The sequence below is a fragment of the Mustelus asterias genome, chromosome 14, assembly GCF_964213995.1.
Source record: "Mustelus asterias chromosome 14, sMusAst1.hap1.1, whole genome shotgun sequence".
NCBI classification, from domain to species: domain Eukaryota; kingdom Metazoa; phylum Chordata; class Chondrichthyes; order Carcharhiniformes; family Triakidae; genus Mustelus; species Mustelus asterias.
In genome coordinates, this window is record NC_135814.1 from 80871111 (window position 1) to 80885785 (window position 14675).

General features: G+C 45.6%; 1 protein-coding gene across 10 annotated transcripts in view; it reads left to right on the forward strand.

The window, feature by feature from the left end:
• Positions 1-6049: 6049 nt before the first annotated feature.
• LOC144503796 (melanophilin-like) overlaps positions 6050-14675 on the forward strand; it is a 163060-nt gene continuing 154434 nt past the window's right edge. For 7 of the 10 annotated variants that reach the window (XR_013499558.1, XM_078228694.1, XM_078228688.1 and 4 more), the window contains exons 1-2: positions 6095-6233; positions 8546-8576. The gene's annotated coding sequence lies outside the window, so the exon portion shown is untranslated. Of the gene's footprint in view, positions 6234-8545; positions 8577-14675 lie in introns of all 10 variants that reach the window. The other 3 variants (XM_078228696.1, XM_078228695.1, XM_078228691.1) reach the window with 2 other exon arrangements.

Below are 14675 nucleotides of genomic sequence, written 5' to 3' on the forward strand. Positions count from 1 at the left end.
CTCTACCAACAGAGATTCTATGCCTTCTGATCCTATACTGCTTCTTGCTATCGATTTAACTTCATTCCTTACTAACAATGCAACCCGTCCCCTTTGCCCATCTGCCTGTCCTTCCATAGGATACATATCCTTGGATATTTAGATCCCAGCCCTGATCCCCTTGCAGCCATGTCTCTGTGATGCCCACAACATCGTACCGGCCAATTTCAATGTGCGCAACAAGCTCATTTACCTTGTTCTGTATACTGCACGCATTTAGGTACAACACCCTCAGTCCTGCATTGACCACCTCCCTTCTCATACTTGTCACCTTTTTGGCTCTGTGTGAGGTTAGATTCCTGCCACCTTCTATCCTCTCTCTGTTCTATTACGTGGTCTGGAAACTTTACTAACCTCTCCTGAGCCCTCAGCTCCATTAATCTGCATTTCTACCCTCTCTTTTAACTTTGATTTTCTAATTCTCCATACAACTGAACCCTCCCCTCCCCCCCACACACTATTTAGTTTAAAGCTGGGGAATGTGGGGGGGTCGGGCACAGTTGTGGGAACTGGGGATGCCGGTGATGGCCGTTTGGGGGGTGGTGGGTGCCACCATTGATTGAGTGGGTGGGTGGGGTGGGGGGGAGAGAAGGGGTCCGATGTTCATGGGGAAAGTGGAGGGTGACGCTGGCTCCAATCAAGGAGTTGGAGGGGGGCACTGGCTCTGATCAGGGTGGGGGTGGAGAGGTCTTTGTTTGCTCTGATTGGGGCGCCCTTTAAACATAGTGCTCCAATCTCAGTGCAGCCGGCTTTGACAACGTGTTCAGGCCTCACACCCACCTACTTGATGGCATGAAAGGCACCCACCTGTTTTTTTGTGGCAGACACGCCATTTTTCTCCGGAGAGAAAAATACGGTTTTTCTCACCGGAACTAACACTACCATTTTTTGGTAAGATTTCCCCCATTGTGTGGAGTTTGCATATTCTCCCCGTGTCTGCATGGGTTTCCTCTGGGTACTCTGGTTTTCTCCCACACTTCAAAGATGTGCAGGTTAGGTGCAGATGTGCAGGATGTGCAGATTGGCCACGCAAAATTGCCTCAGTGTCAGGGGGACTACAGTCATAGTCATAGAGTCATAGAGGTTTACAGCATGGAAACAGGCCCTTCGGTCCAACTTGTCCATGCTGCCCTTTTTTTTAAAACCACTAAGCTAATCCCAATTGCCCGCATTTGGCCCATATCCCTCTATACTCATGTAACTATCTAAATGCTTTTTAAAAGACAAAATTTTACCCGCTTCTACTACTACATCTGGCAGCTTGTTCCAGATACTCACCACCCTTTATGTGAAAAAATTGCCCCTTTGGATACTTTTATATCTCTCCCCTCTCACCTTAAACCTATGCCCTCTGGTTTTAGACTCCCCTACCTTTGGGAAAAGATATTGACTATCTAGCTGATCTGTGCCCCTCATTATTATGACTAGCAAGGTAAATACATGGGGTTATAGGGATAGGGCCTGGGTGGGATTGCTGTCAGTGCAGACTCAATGGGGCGAATGGTCTCCTTCTGCACTGTAAGAAAACTATAGCAGTCATAGAATCCTATGTTAAAATAGTGATGACAATTGGCAAAGTGTTTCATAGATTATATAACACTCTTGATGTTGTTAAGCCATCAAAGATACAGTAGAGGTAGAGCCTTTTTTGAGCTTTTTCTGGGCATCACCAAATGCCTCAGGTATTAAAAAGCTCATTTTGATTAATTGTCTAGTGATTAAAGTTCTGTTGTTGATAGTTTCTTCCATCCACACAAGTTTTAGCTGGACTTACAGTAGAAGTTGTAAATGTCCCCAGTGGTGTGGGGTTGCTGCCCATTCGGTAATTCTGTGTGAGGCCTGAGCCATGTTAAGACGCAGACCTCTGGTGGTCATATCCTGTTGCTGTTCCGCTGTGTACATCAAACTCCCAGCTCTGTGTACACCTATGTGCATCAATCTCCCAACTTTGAGTATCGCTGTGTACATCAAACTCCATGCTCTGAGCACTCTTGCTTACATGAATCTTGCAGGTCTGAGTACCACTGCGTGCATCAAACTTGCAGCTCTGAGTACCCCTATGAAATCATAGAAATCATAGAAACCCTACAGTGCAGAAGGAGGCCATTCGGCGCATCGAGGCTGCACCGACCACAGTCCCACCCAGCCCCTACCCCCACATATTTACCCACTAATCCCTCCAACCTACGCATCCCAGGACTCTAAGGGGCAATTTTTTAAACCTGGCCAATCAACCTAACCCGCACATCTTTGGCCTGTGGGAGGAAACCGGAGCACCCGGAGGAAACCCACGCAGACACGAGGAGAATGTGCAAACTCCACACAGACGGTGACCCGAGCCGGGAATCGAACCCAGGACCCTGGAGCTGTGAAGCAGCAGTGCTAACCACTGTGCTACCGTGCCGCCCCTATGTTCATCAAACTCCCAGCTCTGAGTACCCCTATGTTCATCAAACTCCCAGCTGAGTACCCCTGTGTACATCAAACTGTGATGTGGAGATGCCGGCTTTTCGGTATGTTGTCTGCTTTCTTGCATCTTTGTAGAAATTTGATGTCTGTGTCGATATGCGCGATCTTCTTGGAGATCCTCTCCACTTGGAGCCGGCAGTTTGTGGTGTCGAACTAAAATGGACCCCATCAGTCTTGCAGCGGACACAGAGGAATTCATCAGGCGAATGAGGCTGCGGGAGTTCTACCACAAACCCCAAGAGGCCAACAGCGAACACAATGAAATAGCCAATGAACCGGGACAGCCGACAGAGGGATCCGCGGTGCAGCAACCGAAGAGGAAAGAGTTGAATTGGACTCCTCTGGAAGGCCGCTGCCCTCGACTCGACATGTATGCCCGAGCCATCAGGAGGTGCATCAATGCCAGATTCATTAGCCGCACTCACAAGACAGCCCCGAACGTCACCCAAGCACAAGGCAACACCATCCGCGCTCTCAAGGCCAACCGCAACATTGTCATCAAACCAGCAGACAAAGGAGGGGCCACCGTCATACTGAACAGAATGGATTACTGCAAAGAAGTGTACCGACAACTGAACAACCAGGAATGCTACACACGGTTACCCGCAGATCCAACCAAAGAACACACCCATCAACTCAACAGACTGATCAAGACCTTTGATCCGGACCTTCAGAGCACCCTCCTTGATCTCATCCTATGTACTCCCCATGTTGGAGATCGCTACTGCCTCCCGAAGATACACAAGGCCAACACACCCGGCCGTCCCATCGTTATCAGGCAATGGGACCCTGTGTGAGAACCTCTCCGGCTACGTCGAGGGCATCCTGAAACCCATTGTACAAAGAACCTCCAGCCTCTGTCGTGACACTACGGACGTCCTACAGAAACTCAGCACACATGGAGCAGTTGAATCAGGAGCACTCCTCGTCACAGTGGATGTCTCGGCACTCTACATCAGCATCCCCCACGATGACGGCATTGCTGCGACTGCTTCAGTACTCAACACCAACAACTGCCAATCTCCAGATGCAATTTTACAACTCATCCGCTTCATCCTGGACCACAACGTCTTCAACTTCAACAGCCAGTTCTTCATCCAGACACACGGAACAGCCATGGGGACCAAATTCGCACCTCAATATGCCAACATCTTTATGCACAGGTTCGAACAAGACCTCTTCACCGCACAGGACCTTCAACTGATGCTATCCACTAGATACATCGATGACATTTTCTTCCTTTGGACTCATGGTGAACAATCACTGAAACAACTATATGATGACATCAACAAGTTCCATCCCACCATCAGACTCACCATGGACTACTCTCCAGAATCGATTGCATTCTTGGACTCACGCATCTCCATCAAGGATGGTCACCTCAGCAGCTCACTGTACCGCAAGCCCACGGATAACCTCACGATGCTCCACTTCTCCAGCTTCCACCCTAAACACGTTAAAGAAGCCATCCCCTATGGACAAGCCCTCCATATACACAGGATCTGCTCGGATGAGGAGGATCGCAACAGACACCTACAGATGCTGAAAGATGCCCTCATAAGAACAGGATATGGCGTTTGACTCACCGATCGACAGTTCCAACGCGCCACAGCGAAAAACCGCACCGACCTCCTCAGAAGACAAACACGGGACACGGCGGACAGAGTACCCTTCGTTGTCCAGTACTTCCCCGGAGCGGGGAAGCTACGACATCTTCCCCGGAGCCTTCAAGATGTCATCGATGAAGATGAACATCTCGCCAAGGCCATCCCCACACCCCACTTCTTGCCTTCAAACAACCGCACAACCTCAAACAGACCATTGTCCACAGCAAACTACCCAGCCTTCAGGACAGCAGTGAGCACAACACCACATAACCCTGCCACAGCAACTTCTGTAAGACGTGCCGGATCATGACACGGATGCCATCATCTCATGTGAGAACACCATCCACCAGGTACATACTCTTGCGACTTGGCCAACGTTATCTACCTGATACACTGCAGGAAAGGATGTCCCGAGGCATGGTACATTGGGGAGACCATGCAGACGCTACGACAACGAATGAATGAACACCACTCAACAATCACCAGGCAGGAGTGTTCCCTTCCAGTCGGGGAACACTTCAGCAGTCACGGGCATTCAGCCTCTGATCTTCGGGTAAGCGTTCTCCAAGGCGGCCTCCACGACACACGACAACGCAGAATCACTGAGCAGAAACTGATAGCCAAGTTCCGCACACATGAGGACGGCCTCAACCGGGATCTTGGGTTCATGTCACACTATCTGTAATCCCCACGACTTGCCTGGGCTTGCAAAATCTCACTAACTGTCCTGGCTGGAGACAATACACACCTCTTTAACCTGTGCTTAACCCTCTCTCCACTCACATTGTCTGTACCTTTAAGACTTGATTATCTGTAAAGACTCGCATTCCAACCATTATCTTGTAAATTGAGTTTGTGTCTGTATATGACCTGTTTGTGAACACAAGTCCTCACTCACCTGATGAAGGAGCTTGAGACTCCGAAAGCTAGTGCTGCCAAATAAACCTGTTGGACTTTAACCTGGTATTGTGAGACATCTTACTGTACATCAAACTCCCAGCTCTGAGTACCTCTGTGTGCACTAATCACCTAGTTCTGAGTTCCCCTGCGTACAGCAAACAGCCAGCTCTGAGTATCCCTGTGTACATCAATCTCCGAGCACTGAGCACTCCGGCTTATACGAATCTTGCAGGTCTGAGTACCCCTGTATACATCAATCTCCCAGCTCTGAGTATCCCTGTGTACACCAATCACCCAGTTTTGAGTTCCCGTATACATCAGCCAGCTCTGAGTATCCCTGTGTACATCAAACTCCCAGCTCTGAGTATCCCTGTGCACATCAAACTCCCAGCTCTGAGTATCCCTGTGCACATCAAACTCCCAGCTCTGAGTATCCCTGTGCACATCAAACTCCCAGCTCTGAGTATCCCTGTGCACATCAAACTCCCAGCTCTGAGTATCCCTGTGCACATCAAACTCCCAGCTCTGAGTATCCCTGTGTACATCAAACTCCCAGCTCTGAGTATCCCTGTGTACATCAAACTCCCAGCTCTGAGTATCCCTGTGTACATCAAACTCCCAGCTCTGAGTGCCCCTGTGTTGTGGAGATGCAGGTGTTGGACTGGGGTAAACACAATAAGAAGTCTCACAACACCAGGAGTTTCTGTTAACTCCCACTTACCTGATGAAGGGGCAGCGCTCCGAAAGCTAGTGGCTTGTGCTACCAAATAAACCTGTTGGACTTTAACCTGGTGTTGTGAGACTTCTTACTGTGTATGCCCTTGTGTATACCAATCACCCAGTTCTGAGTCCTCGTGTATATCAAACACTCACTCTGCCGTTCCCCTGGAAGCTGTGCTCATTTTTTTAGGAGAAGTTGGTTGCGTCAACATCATGCGGTTGGAAAATCATTTGAAACATTCCTTCAGTTGCATGTGATATTTTCTTGCCGGCGAGCCTGCAGTCTGTGACCCTGTGGGTCAGCATCTGAGCCGTGACATGTGATCTGGAGATGCGGGACAGAGAACTCTTGAGACTGTACAGACTGAGCACTCTTAACAGTGACACTGCAGGAGTTCGGGAACGCCATTCAGCAAACACCCAGACCTCATGAGCAATTTGAAATTTATACTTTTCCACCAGTTAACTGCACCCTGGTGACGACTTGCTCTAAAATTGGTAATGTATGGAATTCTGAAATTAAATCTGGGAAGTTAATAGCGAGGTTATAGATAATATCGTGATTATTAAAGTTAAATGTCGTCAGTGCCTTGTATAAAATTATTATAAAAATGTTGATTCGTTAAAATGGAGTGTAATGAAAATATAAAATAATCAAAGTTCGGTGTTGTTACTGAGTAATATTAATGTTATATAGTGCATTGTGTTTAAGCCAGTGACATTAATTAATAAGGGAACTGTGAGGTCTGTATGTATTTTATTCTAGTGCTAGATCTTTCATACTGAACACATTGTGGGAATAATTTAGTTTTATGTGTGTGTCTTGTGGTAACAAATATTTTGATAATTTTTCTTATACTTGTTATTTCTAAAAGAACAGGTACAACTACAACAGAAACATCAGGGTAAATCTTCATAAATATACACAGTGTCTTAGAGAGCGAAGAGTATTATAGAAATCTAGTGAGGAGCAGATCAGGAAAGGATTAACAGGTTTTCTTAGTCCTCTAGAATGCAAAGTAAACCTTTAAAAAAAGAATTACATTAATTGTAAAGGGCTTACAGCAAGTTTTTAAGTATATTGCTGTTTAAAATGATATTTTTGATTCTATCATGGAATTTGAACGTTGCAAGCTGGGCCAGCATTTATTATCTATCCCTAATTACCCTTGAGAAGGTAGTGTTGAGCCGTCATTTAATGTTTCCACTGCAAACTTCCAGGACACCGCTTGTGTTGCCATCTCTTTCTAGTGGCTGGGCAACCTTGCCTTGAAATACTTCAACCATTGTGTATTTCCAAGAGGTTTTGGGTGAGTCTGCCTGTGGCATTGTTTCAATATCCAGAACTTTACATTTTTAACTTCTCCTCCTTAGACAGTTGCGAGTTTCGATGGATGTCTGAATTATAGGAAATGTTTCTCTTTTTACAATCCCCTCAGTGTGACTTGTTGGCTTCTCACCTTCACTTTGGAATGTGGCCTTATATTTTTAAGCGGTTTGCTCTCTCTCACTTCAAATTGTAATATTGAAAGTTGAAAAATAAAGGGGCTCTCTAAGATATTATATGTGCATTTAGTGGAATTTACCCTATTCTAGTGTAGTTGTACCTATTTTTTTAGAAATAGCAAGTAGAAAAAAATGTATCAAAATATTTGTTGACAGATATTAAACTGAAGCTCCATTTGCACTCTTAGGTGAATGTAAAACAGTCCTGAGCACTTTCTGAAGTAGAGCAGAGGATTTCTCCCACTATCCCAGCCAATATTTATCCATCAACCAGTATCACTAGAAATTATCTGGCAATCTACTCATTGGCATTTGTGGGATCTTGCTGTGTGCAATTGATATGTTTCCCTCTATCATAACTGTGCCTATAGTTCAAAAATTGTTTATTGGCTGAGAAACACTTTGGGATGTTCTGAGGTCATAAAAGACATGATATAAGGTCCAAGTTATTTTACCTTGTTAGATTTTTGACCGTAGGCCTCAAAGAGATGTCAAATTAATTGCACTAAAATGTTGCTAACATATCCAGTTGAAATATTTGGAGAGAATGATGCCCCTTGAACATCACTTTAAGATAAATTTAATAAATAATTTTACAGCCATTCACATTAGTACTCTGTGTGTGTGTGTTCTAATACCAAGTGCTCCCCATGTTAGAGTAACATTGACATGTGGTGCTCAGCTCAGTGGTGAGATGCATGGGTTACAGATGGCCCACTATCTTTACCTGTGACTAACCCTGCAACATCTGCTAAAGGTTTTCACACTCTTCCATCATAGTTAAATGTAATAACTTTCCAAGTGAGTTGAAGCTAGCCATTATGACTGAAATATTAGTCAGCACATCTAGGATAACTTCAAGGCTCTTCAAATAATGCAATGCAATCTTTTATGGTCTTGTGAGAGGGCAGGCACAGCTTCAGTTTATCATCTCAACATAGAGATAGCACCTCTAATAGTGCAGCACTCCCTCAGTACTGCACTAGTGTATCAACTTTGATTTTTCAACTCAAGTCCAGGAGAAGGGCAATAATGCTACCCACTGGGCCACAACTTATACTGCCTAAGAGAAAGAGAGGTTTATTGCATAACTGAAGGAAAAGGAATAAGGGCCTCCAGGGGACAGGATTAGATGACGTTGTTAGATGGGCAGGAGCTCACTCATATGAGGTATAAGTACTGGCAAAGATTGCTTGAGCCAAATGGTCTATTTCTATGCTGTAGGTTTTTTGCAAGCCTATGTCTTCAAAAACTATTTGTGAAGCTTTACATTGTTCATATCTTATGTTTTTGGTCTTTTTTAGATTCTGCAACATCTTCCAGACCATTTTCCAGGTTGGTGGACCTTATATGGACTGTTTATGTCAAACTACTGTTGTATTTGCTTCTAATGTCTTCTTTCAAGATGTCTCCCTTTGAAAAAAACTATTCTCATGTTTCTATATCGCATGGATGGTTAACTCTTCACAGTTAATAGCAGTATGAGAGATGACCTATCTTTCATGTCTAAAAGATGAATAAAATTCAGTGTTTGGCTGATATTGGTGGGAGTACACAGTGATTTTGAAGCCAGTATGAGGAGCATTTCAATATGATATTTCTTACAAAGAAGCAATGTTGGAATGTTGGATCCTGTTGACTCATGCTTTTGCATGAATGTATTTAATCTATCATCCAGGCATTTTTTTAGTGTACTCCTAAGGGGTGGCTTATGTTTATTTATTGAATTCCAACCATTTACATCCACTTTACTGATTACACATACAAAGCATTGTTGACTTATAGTAAGGTGGGCCACTTGTTTCATTTGTAAAACTGAGTCTTTGTAATTGAAATGAATTTGCTCAGCCTGGGAGGTGATGATGTCATGGTCATGTCCCTGGACTAGGTCCCCAGTATCACAGATGCCAATCTTCAGCCAATTCGATTCACTTCACATGATATCAAAAAATGGCTGAAGACACTGGATATGCAAAGTCTATAAGCTTGACAACATGCCAATAATAGTACCGAATGCTAGTGCTCCAGAACTAGTTGCATGTCTAGTCTCTAGCCAGTACAGCTACAACACTGGCATCTACTCAACGTTGTAGAAACGTGCCCAGATATGTCCTGTATACAAAAAAGACAGAGCAAATCTCATCATTTCCCCTTGTTATGCAATGGCATTTGTATAGGATGTTACCATTAACCAGAAACTTAACTGGACCAGCCATATAAACACTGTGGTTACAATGTCAGCAGCTGGGAATTCTGCAATGAACAACTCAACTACTGACTCCCTAAAGTCTGTCCATCATCTATAAGGCACAAGTCAGAAGTGTGATGGAATATTCTCCATTTGTTTGGATGAGTGAAGCTCTAGCAATGCCCAAGAAATTCAACACCATCCAGGACAAAGTAATCCGCTCAATTTGGCACCCCATCCACCATCTTAAACGTTCACTCCTCCACCACTGTCAGACAGTGGTAGCAGTGTGCACTGCAGCAACTCGGAAAGGCTCCTTCAACAGCATCTTCCAAATCTGTGACCTCCACCAACCAAAAGGACAAAGGCAACTGATGCATGGGATCACTATCAACTATCAAGTTTCCCTCCAAGTCACACATCATCCTGACAAGGAACTATATCAGAGGGAGGGTAGATAAATGGTTTATGAATCTCAAAAGAGAGCCAGTCATATATGATTTCTGTAGATCGATGACTTAGATAGTTTCAGGCTGGGTTTGGTGCTCTTCCAGATGTTGTGTTGAGACAATTTTAAATATTGATGGACAATTTCAGTCTCTTCTTCTGGACTCAGCTGCCTCTTCTTTAATGTTAAAGATGCTGCCTGTGGTGTTTGATGAGTCAGAATACAGGTAGGGCAATCTTGCAGAATACATGGAGAGAGGGAGAGAGAGAAAGGGATCAGGGTCTTGTATTCTCCTTGTCGTTACACACACATGGACCGGATTTTCTGCTCCTGTTTGCAGTGGGCATCATGCTGGGTGGGAAGTCTTGCGAGATTGCAAGTACTGGTTTATGCAATCGTAAAACCAGTTTGCGATTGTCTGTTCCTGCCACTGCTAAACATCAGGAAGGCCATGTCCATAGATTTGCATCTAATTATAACCCTTCCTCTCTCGGGAATCATCCCCCTCACATTGGATTGTGAAACCCCGGCTCTCCGGAATCAGGAAGTGCCTGCTCGCCGGAATTCTACCTCCACCTCCTCCCCCCATCCCCCCCCACCTGTGGCCCTAACTATTGAATCCCCTATTGCTATAGCCCTGCCATTCATTTTCCTCCCGTCCCTCTGAGCAGCAGAGCCACTCACGGTGTTGTGAACTTGACTGCTGCTGCTGCTTTCCCTAGAGAGGCCATCCCCCTCAACAGTATAGAAAAATAGTATATCTGTCTGATAAGGGGCTGACCACGTGGGACTCCCACACTACCTTCCTTAGTCATTTATTGTTTGTGATGGTCACCCATTCCCTTTCTGCCTGTGCAGAGGTGTGACCACCTTGCTAAATGCGCTATCCATGACTTGCTCAGCTTTGCGGATGCTCCACAGTGAGCCCACCCTCAGTTGCAGCTCTGAAATCCAGTTAGCTAGAAGATGCATTTGGACACATCTTCTGCTCATATTTCCCACTTTGTGCAAGAGAAGCATACCATGGCTCTGAGGTGTCCAGCCCTGAGGTTCCTCCCGATTAAGCTAGTTCACTGACCTTGTTTCAGGCAGTGCTCAGGGTATTCATTGCCAGACTTCGCTGGCAGCACCACATCTGTTTCAGAGGCACGAACACAGAAGTATTAATCCACCAGACCAGCAGTAAGGTGAAGGTACTTTTTCAATGACTCCAGGATGAGGGCTTGCTTGGCAACAGGAGGAAAATCCTAGGGTGTGTGTGGGGATACATATTTAACAGTACAAGTGGCCCCATGATGTTGAGGGCTGTGGTGGACATGGGACAAAGACACCTCCACCTCAGAATGTCCATGGGCTAACTAATGGATATGCACCAGAAGATTACCTTCCTTCATAGACCTCTTAATCCTTCCCCTATATCAAGGGATATAGGGGAAGGATTAAGAGGTCTATGAAGGAAGGTAATCTTAATGCTCATCTCTTCGGCAATGAAAGCGGTTAGGTGGGGTGGGGGGCTGGGAGTTCCATATCTGCACAGGGAGGGTCCAAGCTGGCCAGGCAGTGAGAGCTCACGCAACCACATCTTTATACCTGCCGCAATTGCGCAGAGAAAATGTATAATGAGAACAAACCCTGTTGCTGGAGTTAAGTGTACTTGGACACCTAGATAAGCTTTTGAAGCATGTTGCAGTAGTGGCACTGACGGTTTCCAGAAGACAAGCCTCAGGCTGCCTCCAACATATTGGGCAATCTGTTTAAAAGTTGACGCTCATGTATTTTCCAAACACTGTTTTATTACAGTGCTGTGTATGAGGATGCCAGTACCCGGGCTCAGAACAGCACATCCAGGCACCTGGCCAATGCAATCACACAGCAGTTGCTCATGATTAGATGGAAGGGGGAGCACATTAGTGCAGACCCCACATTGTAGATCATTTCTGTGGTGAGTAGTTAGTGACACGAGAACTAGGGCCATGGACTCATAGAGGCATTGACAGAAAGATTAGTTTTGCAAGTAAGTGCTGTCCCTTGTAAGTTTATCACTAATACTGCAGAGAGGAAGCCATCAGGAAAATGGAGCCAGGATTCATTGCTGTCTGCATAATTGCAGACAGGAATGAAGAAGAAGGAGAGGATTTCAACTATAGGAGGCTGGTTCACCAAAGGATGGAGCAAAACCAAACTCTCAAGACCAAGGGCCGGCAGGGCCCCTTCCAAATGTAGAGGATGTGGATAGAAGAAATGTCATGCGTAAGTGCCTATCTAGAGCCAGGGTGTACAGACATCGCCTGCTTATCTGTAAGTGACTGAGAACCAGTGTCGCTGACTCCTCCGCATGTCCAGAGATCTGGTAACTCCCATTTGCTGCACTCTCCATGAATTGGCAGGGATTGAGAGGGCATCCATTGCTAGTGATTGTGAAAGTAACAGTCACACTCACCTTCTATGCCATTGGTTCCTCCCAAGGTTCGACTGGGGACTGTGGGATCTCTCAGACATCTGCACGCACATGTATTCATTAAATCACCTTTTGCCAAGGCCCACAATTACATTAACCTCAGAGATCAAGCACATCAAAATGCCAGACCACTGGCTTTCACAGAGATTTCCAGGTTTCCACAGGTGCAGGGTGCTATTGACTGCACTCATGCAGCAGTCAAAGCTCCCTGGCAACAGGCACTACAGGAAAGGCTTTCACTCATTCAATATTCAGCTGGTGTGCAATCATAACAAGTAAAGCTTACAGGTTTGCATCAGATATCCAGGAAGCATCCACGACTCATATATCTTGAACCGATTGCAGATCCCGGACATCTTTGCAGAACCATACAGATACCAGTGCTGGCACCTGCAGAGTGTATATACAACAAGGCTCATGCCACTAGAGGGACATTGGTCGAGCACACCATAGGGATGCTGAAGATGCGATTCTGATGGCTGGACAGATCTGGTGGAGCACTCCAGTTCACTCACCAGAGGGTGTCACAGATCATTGTGGCTTGCTGCACACTACATAACCTAGAACTGCAAAAGGGGGATGGCTAGCCACATAACGAGATAGAGGAGCTGAATGTCACCTCTGATGAGGATGATCTCGAAAAGGATGACAACGATGAATTCGAGGGAGCCAATATGGCCAATGAAGATGCCATTGCCGAGAGGGCAGCCGTGGACAGGAGGGCCCCATAGTCACAAACTTACAGGAGGACAATGATGAGATGGAGTGAGCATCCTCTTGGACAAGTGACCGACATGAGGGGCCAACGTGAACATGAGCTTTGTGACTATTATCATTTCAACTATGCACTTCAAATGAGAATCAGTAGTGAAGTCTGTCAATGAATACCATGAGCGCTGTCTGAAACAAGGTAAGAGAATCGATTTTTTGAAAGATGTTGAAGCTGAGAGCATGCTCCTTCATGAGATGAGGAGGGCATGTTGCCTCCAAAGGTCCCAGGGATGACAGCCTGCATTTGTTCCCACCGTAGAATGGATGTGGACCACCCAAGGATTACAACATTTGAATAATTGCATGTTAGGCACTAACGTGCTGCCTATTTAACGCAGAGATTGTGCCCCATGGATAGCGCTGGCCCTGGCAAATTGAAAAATATGTGACACCATGAAGCACTCAAGGTCACATGTAGTTTCCAATATAGAGCACATTTAAGCTTCAGTAATTTATTGCTCATACCCCATTTCTCCCATCAACATTCTGTGAAGCTACGACTGGCGGCTTCCAATCATGCTCAATGAATCCATGGTCCACCATGTGACCATTTGGAATTAGCATTTGTGACTGTGGTCAGTGGTTACCTGAGAGAATGCACAGTACTGATCCGTATATTGAAAATAGAGCTGTGTGGCTGCAGCAACAGAGAATTACTTGATGAGAGACACTCAGGCCTATGGGTTTGAGCACCAGAATACTATTTTGGCTGAGAGGGCCAGAGTCTCATAGGCTTAAGGTGGCAAGGTGCTCATGCCTATTACTCACCTGATTTGACGTAAGCAGGAAGTCACAAGTGTGGCTGCCAGACAGGAATGCACTGTCCCTTACAGTATGAGCCATAGCATGGAAGCTCTGGCAGATGGAGTTCAAGGACCTGTCACCTCTTCATCTGTTAACAATTCTGTCCTTCTATACTACCTTTCAATCATGCATACAACATGGGAGAACACCTCTGCCTCTATGTCACACGTGTGGTGATGCCGGCGTTGGACTGGGGTAAACACAGTAAGAAGTTTAACAACACCAGGTTAAAGTCCAACAGGTTTATTTGGTAGCAAAAGCCACACAAGCTTTCAGAGCTCCAAGCCCCTTCTTCAGGTGAGTGGGAATTCTGTTTACAAACAGGGCATATGAAGACACAGACTCAATTTACATGAATAATGGTTGGAATGCGAATACTTACAGCTAATCAAGTCTTTAAGATACAAAGAATATGAGTGGAGAGAGCATCAAGACGGGCTAAAAAGATGTGTATTGTCTCCAGACAAGACAGCCAGTGAGACTCTGCAGGTCCAGGCAAGCTGTGGGGGTTACAAATAGTGTGACATGAACCCAATATCCCGGTTGAGGCCGTCCTTGTGTGTGCGGAACTTGGCTATCAGTTTCTGCTGAGCGACTCTGCACCGTCGTGTGTCGTGAAGGCCACCTTGGAGAACGCTTACCCGAATATCAGAGGCCGAATGCCCGTGACCGCTGTCACACAGCCAAGAGTCAAAAATGAGATGATGCTGCAAAGCATGTGAGCAACATGCCTTCCACAAGCACATGAACATTACTGACAAAGCA